The sequence below is a fragment of the Protopterus annectens genome, chromosome 4.part0, assembly GCF_019279795.1.
Source record: "Protopterus annectens isolate FY-2018-M chromosome 4.part0, PAN1.0, whole genome shotgun sequence".
Lineage (NCBI taxonomy): Eukaryota > Metazoa > Chordata > Ceratodontiformes > Protopteridae > Protopterus > Protopterus annectens.
The window spans coordinates 774471430-774484698 of record NC_056733.1 but is presented as its reverse complement, the minus strand read 5'-3'; the positions used below and the strand labels follow the sequence as shown (position 1 = coordinate 774484698).

Genomic DNA, 13269 nt, shown 5'->3' with positions numbered 1-13269 from the left:
CCTTACAGGAAACTGTCCCAATGACTTTCCTCTACCAGATCCAAGCACTTGCCTTTTGGCAGCCCCCCTTAGGGGGAAAACTAGCACTTTTTTCATCAAATTGGCAAATGATTACCAAAGACAAATGGGTCCTGAACATAGTGTCCCAAGGCTACAGGTTCCATTTTCACACCCTACCAAGGTCAAAAGGTATGCCAGACCCTGCCACACAATCAATGGGCAGAGGCACAAAAACAAATTACAGCCCTCATGGATATGAGGGCCATTCAGCAAGTACCACTACAAGAGCAGGGGCAAGGATTTTACTCCAGACTTTATCTAGTACCCAGAAAGGACAAAACCTGGAGACCAATACTGGACCTGTCAATTTTAAATACATTTCTGGAAGTTCCAAAATTCAAGATGTTGACTCTACAGCAGCTACTGCCCATGCTGGGCAAGAAGGCTTGGCTCGTAACTTTTGACCTAAAAGAGGCATACCTGCATGTCCCAATCAGACAATCTTGCAGAAGATACCTCAGATTCATAGCTGGCTCAATGCATTACCAATTCTCTGCACTGCCCTTTGGCTCATCTACTGCGCCCAGGGTCTTCACAAAGTGCCTGGCACCAGTAATTGTGTTTTGCAGACAAAAAGGAATTCAAATATATCCCTACTTGGACAACTGCCTAATTCAAGCAGAGAACAAAGACATTCTTCTGAAGCATCTGGCGTTTGTAAAAAGATTACTAATAGGCCTAGGGTACACAGTAAACAAAAAGAAATCAAAACTAGTGCCCTCTCAAGAGATAGTATTCCTGGGTGCAAGTTTAAATACAACTGCCCAGATGGCTTATCTCATGCCAGACAAACAAAAGCATCTGACTACTTACTTCAAGGAATTGGCAACAAAAACCCACTTATCTGCAAGGAAAATCCTGCAGGCCTTGGTTTTCATGGCATCTTGCATTCTACTAATTCCATATGTCAGACTGCATATGAGGAAACTACAATGGTACCTAGAAATTGTTAGGACTCAGCATTGCCACAGCCTGGCGACAGTAATTGCACTCATTCCCTGCCTGCAACAGGAGTTTCGATGGTGGGCAAAAGCCTGTCACCACAACAAGGGTCTGCTATTCAGTTTACCCACAGCTAGACAGACACTCACAACGGGTGCATCAGATTATGCCTAGGGTGCTCATATGGCAGGAAAATGTATTCAGGGCACATGGCCTGCAAACCAGATGCGTCTTCACATCAGTCAAAAAGAGATGCTCGCTGTTCAAAATGCCCTGACAGCTTTCAAGGACCTACTTCATCCAGAGCAACAATTGATAGACAATACTACAGTCATGTGGTACATAAACAGGGAGGCACACATTCTAACCCCCTCTGCAGACAAGCAATGACCTTATGGGACACAGCATTGGCTTTTCATATTCACCTGCAAGCACAATTCCTGCCAGGAAAAACAAATACTCTGGCAGACTAACTAAGCAGAAACCTCATGGATCCCCACGAATGGAAACTGGATCCACAAGTCTTCAGCATGATAGCAAGGAAATGGGGATGCCCAGGCATAGATCTATTTGCCTTCCCTTACAACTGCCAATTACAGAGATTTTGCACAAGGAGTTATCACAAGCAAGCATGGAAAGTGGACACCCTATCCTTCAGCTGGAACAGTCTAACGGTATATGCTTTTCCCCACTGTCTCTCTTTCCCAGTGTACTCCTAAAGGTCAGACAAGAGAAGCCAAAAATGATACTGATTGCACCAGTCTGGCCATGCCAGCACTGGTACCCAATCCTAAAGAGCTTGTCTCCAGGTCCACCATGGATATTGCCTCAAACTTCTCATTTGCCGACCCAACAAAGCAATCAGATCTTGCACAGTCAACTCAAGACCTTAAATCTAGCAGCATGGCAGATAATGTAGCCATTCAGAACACTCCTCTTTCAAATGCTGTTATGGATGTTATTTTGGAGGCCAGGAGGCCCAGCATCAGAAAATCTTATGCAGAAAAATGGAAGAGATTCTGTGCTTGGAACCAGGAACAAGGCATTGACAGGTGTGTACCAAATATCCTTCAGATTTTACAATACCTAACCGAGATGCTGAACAAAGGCCTTTCCTTCTCATCAATCAATGCCTCTGCCATTTCAGCCCATTACAATACGGAACAACCTATTTTTTCTCATCCTTTAATAAGGCAGTACCTCAGAGGGGCCAAAAATATTAGGCCTCCAAGGAGAGCACCAATTCCGGCCTGGGACCTCAATTATGTTTTGGAAAAACTCTCACTGCCTCCTTTTGAGCCAGCATCAACAGCAGATATAAAATTCTTATCCTGGAAAACAGCTCTGCTCCTAGCAATAACCTCTGCAAGGCGAGTCTCGGAATTACAAGCACTCATGGCTGTGGAACCTTTCATCATTTTTCATCCAGACAGGGTTTCTCTGAGGACAAGCCCTACATTTATGCCTAAGGTGGTGTCCAGTGTGGCCCTTAACCAAACCATGCACTTGCCAACCTTTTATCCTAATCCACAGAACAAGGGTCAGAAAATTCTGCATTCTTTGGACATACACAGGCCGTTGCGTTTCTACTTGGACAGAACTAAAGCTTTCAGAAAGACTGAGCAACTTTTAGTTTCATATGCTACAGGATCACAAGGAAAGGCTATCTCAAAACAAACTGTTTTTAAATGGATAGGTAGTTGCATCCGTTTCTGCTACTTTCAACATGGAAAATCAGTGCCTAAGGGCATTAGGCCTCATTCCACCAGAGCAGCAGCCACCTCAGCAGCCTTCCTCAGAGGAGTACCAACCAAAGATATCTTAGAGGCTGCAACCTGGAGTTCATTGCACACCTTCACAAAGCAACTACCACTTACCTCTATACAAGTCCAGAGCAGGCTTTGCCACTGCAGTTCTGCAAGGCCTCATAGCCTCTCCTAATCCTATTTAGCCCAGCCACCCTACCTCAACTTTGGGATTCAACCCAAGAGTAATGACTGCAACAGTGAAACACGATGAACATAGAACAGTTGTGTACCTACCATAAATGTAGATGTTGGTGTATTCACTGTTGCAGTCCAGGTTACCCACCCACCATCCCCCTCATCTTTGCTGGGACTTACCTGCACTTCTCTGTCCTATACAACCTTTTTGGTGTATTTGCTTGTAGATGAAGAAAATGTAATTTTTGTGCATGTATTTTTATTGGCATATTTTTCAGCCTACCAATTTGGGGGCACCTGACATCTGGGGCAAGAAAAACTGAAGAAAATGGCGTCGGCTGCATCTTTTATACCCCTGGCACACTGACGTCAGGAAAGAGGTGGCAGCAACCTACGCCGGACCTAGACTTTGGAATTCTGGCCGACTGTGGGTAGCCTGCCAGCAGGATAACCCAAGAGTAATGACTGCAACAGTGAATACACTCTAACATCTACATTTATGGTAGGTACACAACTGTACTTTAGTCTGAGGTACTCCAGATTCTTTTAGTCAAATCTGGTCTTTGTGTCTCATGTATTTTCCTTGACAGTCGTCTTGAGCTTTGTCAGAAGGATGAGAAGCGGAGTAACCTTCCGTTTGCTCTTACTTTTTGTTGGATTTAACTTTTCCTCCTCTTTTTTGCTCTACATACAAAATGACTGTCTTCCTTCATGCAGAAGTATTCTGAAGACAGCTGGATATGGCAGGCTGAATCTCACCTGCCCCTTGACATTCCCTGATTACTGCTGAACATTTGCCCCTCTTCTGCCTGGCATATAGTGAATCATTTTCCACAAACACACTAACTCCAGTTTTAATACTTTTTCCTTCTGTCAGTTTTGTCAGGGTTGACTCTTTCTGGTGGTAAGATTGTATCTTTACTAATATAGATCTTGGCTACTTTCTCATTGCCAGGTTCAGAGGAAGTACTCAAATGTGCCCTTTCAGTTAAAGTCTGCAGTCCAGTTGCTTATTTGTGCTTTTATAAAATTGGTACTGACGGACAGAGCATAAAACATGAGTTTATTTTTCTGTGGGCTCCATCTTACAACTCTACCATTTTTTAAACTGCTCTTCTTGAGAAGCTTCATGCTCGGATAGCGTTTTCCTTTCATACTTTCATTTTTGCAATTTTACCAGTTCATCTGGGTTTGGAGTGCCTACTGTGTGGAGTCTGCATGTCCTCCCCATGGTCGAGTGGGCTTTCAAAAGACCTGCATTGAATGGGCGTGCCTTCGTTGAAGGTTGGGTGTCGGGCTGGCAACTCGACACCATAAAAACCAACGGCCAGTCATTAGCGGACCGGAGTTCCGCTGTGGCGACCCCTAACCGGGAAAAGCCGAAAGACAAACAGCAACCAGTTCATCTGAAAAGCTATTTAATGCTTTTGTTTTTCCAGCTTTTGTTATTTGACTTGATATAATCCTTAAGTGTTTCATTTTATTTTAATCATTTCTGAGTATATCTTTTCCTCTAAAGAAATTAATGGAATCACTTTCTTGAAGCAAAGCTGAAGCTTGAACTGCTGTTTGCTGAACAGCTGCAGGACTCTTCCCAGCCAGTGTTTACTCTCCACCTTTTCTAGTTTATTTTCTTTCAGGTTCTTTAAATTTCTTTTTTGTCGGTAGCCAGAAACAGAATTTTACTCAAAATGCTAATTTCACTGGTTACTTTGATTTCACACTAGGAGAGATGAAATTAAGCTGCTGTTTGGTGTGTAGCTGTCTTGGAAGTCTGAAACCTCTTCTCTTTTTAGAATATCTACTATTATGCTAAGTTTACTTGCACTGCTGTACTGTGTTTAGTAAGAGGTGTTCAAGTTATGAAAAATATGGTTAAGTTCCAGCTTTAATTTTCAGGTACAAATGTAGGTTTTACATTATACAGTCCGTCCATTTACAAACTATTGGACTGGTTGCTGCAAGAAGTACGAAACTGGCAACAACTTAATCAGAGAGTGAACTACTCCCATAATTTCCACAGTTATCCAACCTTTCTCCAGATCCCATTTGTTGTTTTTGACAATTTTACAGGTGGTCTGTCAAGAAAGAAGAAACTGCCAGTCTGGCTATCTGGAATTTTGTAAATTGTCATTTGTGAATATCAACATGATTCATATGCTTGTTACAAATGTATTAGAACTGTATGTTGTATGTGTATCAAACTGCTGATACAGAAGTGCGAGTTGAAAAGGGTTTGTAAAGTACTGAACTTAAAAATTTAACCACAGTGTACGTTACTGGATTAGAGCAGAAATCTACCTGCACTGTTGTAGATTAGATGTATATATTTTAACAATGGAATCTGGAACGAGAGTTTAATTTCAGAAAAATAGCTGAAATTATATTACTTTGACAGCAAGAGAGAAGGATATCTGTACTAGGGAGCTTTGTGTTTTGAAAGAGAAATAATTACTAGGTTTGGGATGTGGAAGTTTTATTGTTTGACTTCCAGGATCTGCCTTAGATCTAAGAAGAGCCTGGGATAGAGTCAGATGACAAGAAATAATGTCATTCTGCAAGCTATCGCAGCAGAAATATTTGAGATATTACTTTCAGAACTGTGAGAGAGAGATTGATTGATTATTCTGTATATGTCTTTGACCTGACAACATCTAGATCCACTCACCACATTTGTCTTGTTGCTCTGTAAGCAAGTTAACTAGGATATTGTAATTTTCTCGATATAGTCAGGGCTGTAGCAAAGCTTAATTTAGATGTTTTTTCATTGAGACGGTTCTGCAATGTTTTAAATTGCTTCATCAGACAGTTAATTCAAACAGCAACAGCATTTAAATACTTTTATTCATTACAAGAACAACAAATCCTACCACTCAGTTAATTCAGCACTCCACAATCAATTAATTACTATGGTTATGTTTTGCCCTTGGTTAATTGCTAAAGTCAGAAAAATTCTGTTTAAAAAACAAATACACAAAATGTAAAGACCAGGGACGTGGATAAATATAAATAAAATACATAAGTCAATGAATAAATACATATGCTAATGTTCCCCATTTTAGTAACTACTTATGTGCATAGATATAAACATAAAAATATACATATATAAACTATATATAAAAGTATAAGCAGTACACACACGACTTAATGAATACATATATTCTGCCTAATAAATGCACATATTGTCCACCTAGTAAATACATATATCTCAACAAATGCTTGTCTTTAATGATATCTAAGCTAAAAGCAGCTCAAGAAATACGATCATATTGACCCAAAGCCCTGCATGTGTTTGTGGTCTTTGTTAAAATGGTATTTTTTTATTTTATTTTAACCTTCTAGATTTTAGCATTGGCTTCAATGGAACACTATCGTTCAAACCCAAACCTTTATGTGCTGCTAAACACAAAATCCATTTTACTTGCATATTTTCTGTAGTATTGACTGTCCCCATCCTATTGCTGACATTCTGGATGTGTAAAACCTGAAACAAAAATATATGGTCACCCCCCCCATATCCAATATATACTTGGCCAAAGCACTATACAGTTGTCCTTTTCTGGTGCAGTAAAGGTGGTCCCTTATCTGTTCCCAAAGGTGACTGTTAGTTTTGCCAACATAGAAATGGAAACCTGTTGTGCAGTGAGCTACATACACTACATTCTTAGAATTACAATCAGCAGAATTCCTTAGCTTCCATAGACGCCCTGTTTCAGGGTGCTTAAAAAAACCTTGATTCATCTATATAAATGCACTTTGTACATTTTCCACATCTATGGGTACCATTCACTGTTATCCATCAGAACAAGTGTCCTTGGATAGCAAAGCTGCCGTTTCAGATTTTTCTCATTTCTAAATGCAAAATGTGGTTGTCCAGCCACTATGTTGGTAGTATCTTCATCTACTAACAACATATGCCAGTTTTGTCATAATTGTTTCAAACCTTTTCACATCCCTTGTATATGGTAAAACCATCGGAATGTATGGTAGTACACTATTCCCAATACCTGTCACTACCTACTCTGTCAGAGTAGTAGGGCTTAGCTGTACCTTTTCTTTTTTTGTGTACATTATGGCACACCTTATCAATTTCATGTTCACTATACCCCCTGTTAATGAAACCTGTTCTTAGCTTAGTTAACTCATTTATATACACTTCCTCTTGACAACATAGGTGAGATGTTCTCATTGCCTGGCCTCTGATTTTGTTGTGAAAAATCCTGGAGTTATGCATACTGTTTCTGTGTAGAAAAGATGGTCTATAACATTGTTTCCTATGTAGTTTCTTTTCTTTTTTTTCCCCTCTGATTGTCTAGCAGTTAGTGAGTAGTAGTTGCACTCATACTACTATTGTAGTGATTCTTTAGGAACTTTATATTTTTGTTAACTTTGTTGTTGGTACTTACTTTCCTCACTTGATTAGAGAAAAACGACTCTTGTACTCACTTTCCTCACTTATCTAGAGGAAAATATATTTTTTTATTCAGGCATGTCCAAGGGTCAGCTCACAGTGTTCTCTCCTGTTTATCTGATGAATCTGGGCATCTTGGGGCAATGTAGAAATTGCCTCATGTACACAAACAACCCTCTCCTCATACCACCCAACACTACAACCTGTGAGAGATGCAGTTATCTAGCCAAACTGGAGGTAAAGCTCTCTCCAATAAAGACTGAACTTGACAGTCAAGAGGAGAAGGTAAACACTTGCACCACACCACACTCATCCCATAGTCTCACTAAATCTACACCACCAAAATCCACACATAGAAACACAAAAACATTTGCGGAGGCTCTCAATAATAATCTGCTCAAGCAGCAGAGATCTCCAAAGCAGAAATGCAAGCAACCTCCACCCCCCAATACAACCCAAATGACGCATAGCCCGCAGATTCAGTGTGCCACTCGACCACAGCCAATAAAGCAAAACAACGTACCCAACACACTAGTCATAGGCTACTCTATAGTCAGGCACACTGATGTCCCACTCCCCAAGCTAAACAAGGAGAAGGTTACTTTCCGCTGCCTGTCGGGTGCCAGGATCTGCCACATAACCCACGCACTCAGGTCACTCCACAACAAGTACAAGTATGACTCTGTCATTGTCCATGTTGGTGTGAACGACCCGAGACGTACCTCCCTGGACTACATGAAAAGAGACATGGAAGAGCTGTCCGATCTTGTAGCCCAGGCAGGTATGACCCTAGCCCTGAGTAGCATTCTGCCATCACCCAGAAAGATCCTACAGTACAAGGACAAAATGATTGAATTCAACAATTGGCTAAGGTTCTGGTGCCATTCTCAAGGGATCCAGTATCAGTCTGCCTGGGATGACATGGTCGACAGACCACGATGCTTTGCCAGAGATGGCTTGCACCTGTCACCCCTGGGATTCCGGATACTGGCCAAGGTTCTTTCCACCCCTATAGTGCCTTTTTTAGACAAGGTTCAAATGACAAATTCACCACCGTAACACAGGCAAGCAAAAACTGAGGGTGATGCTACTCCATGCCAGAAGTCTAAATCTCAAAATGCACTCACTCGAGGCACTCCTTAAAATGGAGAACATTGATATCTGTGCAGTGACTGAGACCTGGTTCAAGGCTCCAGAGAGCACCCCTGCACTACCAGAGTACAACTCATACCACACTTTTCGGCCGTGTAACCTGGACCGGAACACCAAAGGCGGAGGTGTGTCCATATTCATTAAGGATATCCACACCTCCAGGCCAGTTGCTCAGCATAATGCAGCCGAGGTTATCCAAGTGCAACTAACTCTGGGCAAAACTGCAATCCAAATTGTAGCTTGCTACAGATCACCCACCATGCCCCAGGATTCCCACTCCTCTTTTCTTGATGTACTGTAAAATATTAGAGTTCAGCCAAACACCGTAATAATGGGCGATTTCAGCTACCCCATTAACTGGGAAAAATACTCGTGTACTAACTCCTTCGCTCAACACTTTCTGGAATTCATAAACTCCAATGCCCTGGATCAATTTATCCACACCCCCACCAAGGGCAACAATATCCTAGATCTAGTTATTACCAATATGAGTGACCGGTGTTCCACACCTGAAGTCAATGCCTCATTGGTCTGATCAGACCATAAGCTGATTACCCTAGATATCCACATCCTGCCTCCACCCCCCCTATTAAGGAAACCATAGTAAAACAATTCTCCAAAGCCAACTTCATGCTTCTTAAGACAGAAGTGGTGAACTTCATGACACCCATGCAGATGGACAATACAGTTACGACTACTGAATCCTACACAATTGCACTTTATAAGCACTTACATGAGTACATGGATCGTGCTATCCCAAACAGAATCAAGACGCTATCCTCCAAAAAAAAAAAAAAGAGGAAGCCAATCTGGTGGTCCCCTGCCATAAACAAACTGTACAACAGAAGGAAGAAACTCTTGCAAAAGAGTAAAATACCACGAGTGGAGGAGCTCCCTGGTCAGCCTCAGTAAGAAGCTGCGATCCCTGAGAAAATCCTCCAAAGCTAGTTACGAAAGCAAAATCGCCACTGATTCTGACAACCACAAAGCATTATATAGCTATGTCAAGAATCTGAGGTGGCAACACTCAGATCTGCTCTGAGTTACAGCACAATGGCACTAAATGTACAGACCCAACTGATATTGCCAACATCCTGGCAGATAAGTTCAGTGCTAACTGTACCCACCTCTCACCCCCTAAAGAGCCCATGCTATACCGGAAGAATGCAAAATTCCTATAATCACTGCTGCACAGGTAAAAACCACACTCTCCAAAGCCAAGAACACAGCATCCATGGGACCAGACAACATCCCAGGCTGCGTTCTACATGAACTACAGAACGAACTGGCACCCCACCTAAGTAACATGTTCAATCATAGCCTCACCTCAGGCTTTGTGCCTGCTGAATGGTGCACAGCAACATTTATCCCACTCCACACAGGGGGAGCCACCATGGACCCCAGGAACTGCCTCCCCATTAGCCTGACGAGCCTGGTCTGCAAGGCTATGGAACGTATCCTCATGGAACTTATAAACAAAGACATTGGTAATCTCCAAACTCTGGATCCCACCCTGTTCGGGTTTGTAAAAGGCAGATCATGTCTCCTAAACCTGATAGACTTCTTTGAAGCAGTCACCAAAGCCGTAGACAAGGGTAAGGTGGTCCACACAGCCTATCTAGATCTTGCCAAGGCTTTTGACACCATCCCCCACTCTGGAATTATAGATAAACTCACTAAACTAGGTATAAATCCCTATGTCACAAGATGGGTTGCCAACTGACTCACTGACAGAACCCACACTGTGAAAGTAGCAGACTCCAAATCCGACTTCAGACCAGAGACAAGTGGAGTACCACAGGGTTCAGTCCTGGGTCCTCTCCTGTTAGCCTGTACTTCAGAGAAGTAGATACCAAACACAGAAGGTCTTTGGCTAATGAAGTTCACAGATGACTGCAAACTAGGAGCCATAATCGAACTCCTAACGATGTGGACATCCTACAAAAGGGCCTCACTGAGATAGATGCCTGGTGTCAAAGCTATGGCCTCAATCTCAATGCCAAAAAGTGCATTGTCCTACCCTTTGGTAAAACCTCTGTACCCATGAACTACAACATAGGTGGTAGTATACTTAACACCAAAAATGTGATGAGATCTTGGGACACAGGTGGACAGTAGTCTCTCCTTTGATAATCACATCGCCACAGTAGTCAGGAAATCCTTCTATGTGGCACACCTCATCACAAAAGGTTTCTCATTCAGAAAAAAAGAGGTCATTGTTCCCCTCTACTCATCACTCATTAGACCCATTATAGAATACAACGCCCCTTTTGGTATGTACTTCACAAGACATCTACAACAACTGGGAAGGCCGCAGAAATACCTCACAAAAAGGATTACCGGCCTCAAACAGATGCTGTACGCAGACAGCTTTACTTTGTCGCATATTGCCTGCTCAGAGGTGATCTCTGCCCAACATACAAAGCTATGTCAAACCCAGAGCTGTTGGACATGCTCCACTTAAAGAAATCCCAATCCCTCCAAGCTACACACTCTAGGGACCTAAACCTTGTCACCACAATAAACAGAACATGCCTGAGGGATACATTCCAGTCCCAGAGACTTCCCATACTTTGGAATAAACAACCTATCTATATCAAACAAAGCTCCTCTTTAGCACTCTTCAAGAAAAATCTTGATGATTGGATGGGAAATAGGAAATTTGCCCCGGGGATCACCTTTGTCTCTGCTCGACAGTGGCACAGGAAAATAATTTTCTTGGGTGGCAAAAGCCAGGGTACGTTTTTGGCTGGGCTTGTATAGGCCCCAGGGCCGATAGCCTAGTACCTACCTATGAACTTGCCTCCTAGTGCAGAGAGGTCTTCTGTCGTTGGTGTTGGACAAGAAAGTTGCGTATTTGAGGTCTAGTGCTTAACTTGTACGATTAGACTGAGGTCTAGATTAATTCTTTGAAGATTTGTGGAATACATCCATCAATCACCAGCCACCGAAATTCACTTCAGTGAACTGTGGAATGTTTCCCCATAGATTGGAAACTTGCCCACAACTATCCAGAAAACACAACACACTAGATCAAGTCCACCCAAGTGAGGGGCTGTGCCCCCCACAGCCCTCAACATTCCTCTGAAATGGGGTTGTCAGTGTCCTAAACTCAGGCCATTTTCAACTCTATCCTTGGTCTTCTAGGTCTGTCAGGCGTCTTTCTGCACATACTGACTTAGACAAAATGATGCAATCTTTAAGGCTCAAGCTGATATGGCTGTCACCTTGGTTGCCTGTCTCTCTAGGTAGAGAAGGACCTATTTTTTCCATCTTGCATGCTTCTTTGCCAGGTTGGTTTTGCTTTCAGGAATTTTAGGGTGAGGATTATCCTAGTTCTATCTGTTTTGGCATCAGTGGAATTGGCTATATTAGCACTATCTTCTGTAGATCTTGTTTTGACATCCATTGTAGTACTTCAGAAGACTATTATACACCTTGTGTTCTGAGTTGTTGAAGCTTTGATTCCAACATCATATCCTGTCCAGTTGTAACCATTTTTGTTAGATTCTTTTGCATTTTACCTGTTGGTGCTGAATCTAATCTCTGTGCCAGTTGGGACCTCTGAGTTGTGCATTGCTGGTATTTCTTCTGTGTTAGCATCAGGGACAGTGCTGATGACACTACTGTGAGTAACCTCTGTGATTTGAAGTTTTAGTAGGGACTGTTGAATACTGCATTTTGTTGGTAGTTTCAGGTTCACACCCTTGACACTTGAATTATTCTGCAGTTTTTACTTAATTCTTGGCAACTTAAGTTTGCAAGAACTTGTAAGAAGCACCCATAGTTCTCAGACCTCCTTTTAAAGGAACCTGTTGTACCATGGGATCACTATCATGTTCTCCAAAAACATACTATCCCTCCTTTCAAACCTGTCATTGGAGTTGATTTAAAATTTCACACTTGTAAAAATGTTATTTCTTGTTGCCATTAGTTCATCCAGATGATTTAGAGTTGCAGGCGTTTTTGTTATCCTCCTTACTTTGCGTTCCGTTAGGACAGTTTGTCTATGTAAGACTCTATCCTTTATGTCAAAGGTAGTTTCAGAAGCTAATATTAACAGATCAGTAAATTTGCATACCATCTCCACCCCCCCCACCCAGTACTGAAACGAGAGAATTTATATTGTTGGAGGTTTAAAGACAATTGAGGTTTTACTTAGGATGAAAGACCCTTGAAAAGATCAGTTGTTATACTGCAAGGTCATAAAAGTAACTTTATCTGATGGTATATTTTTGTTATACTTCCAGCATGACTCTGATGCAAACTGCTCACTGTAGCCGACCCGTAGCTGTCTAATTGTTTTTAGATGATGCATATTCTGTTATAATGAGCTTCATTGTTTACGTTGGTAAGACACTATAAGCTGGATGAGTTTTCCATGTCTAGGTCTTACTTTGGGGTCACCACACTCCATTCTGTTCTGTATTGATGCTGCCCAAAATGTTAGCTGAAGGACTTTCTGTTTACAGACTGGAAAATGTAAGATAAAAGTTGCGTACTAGCATGGATAATGGAAGGAAAATGTAAGATGAAAGTTGTGTACTAGCATGGATAATGGAAGGCAGCGGTGGTGCAGCAGTTAGCATTGTCGCCTCACAGCAACAGGTTCTCCCATTCGATTCTCAGCTGAAGCGCCTTTTGTGTGGAGTCTGCATGTCCTCCCCGCGGTAGAGTGACATTTAAAGACATGCAGGTAGGTGCGTGCGTGAATGGATGTACCTTATTTGAAGGTTGGGTGTCAGGCTGGCAACTCTGCAC

The 13269-nt window shown here is 42.1% G+C and overlaps 1 protein-coding gene across 5 annotated transcripts in view; it reads left to right on the top strand.

Moving 5' to 3' along the window:
• Positions 1 to 13269, top strand: part of LOC122799579 (clathrin heavy chain 1-like) — a 1937764-nt gene that overhangs the window by 169632 nt on the left and 1754863 nt on the right. The window lies entirely within an intron of this gene.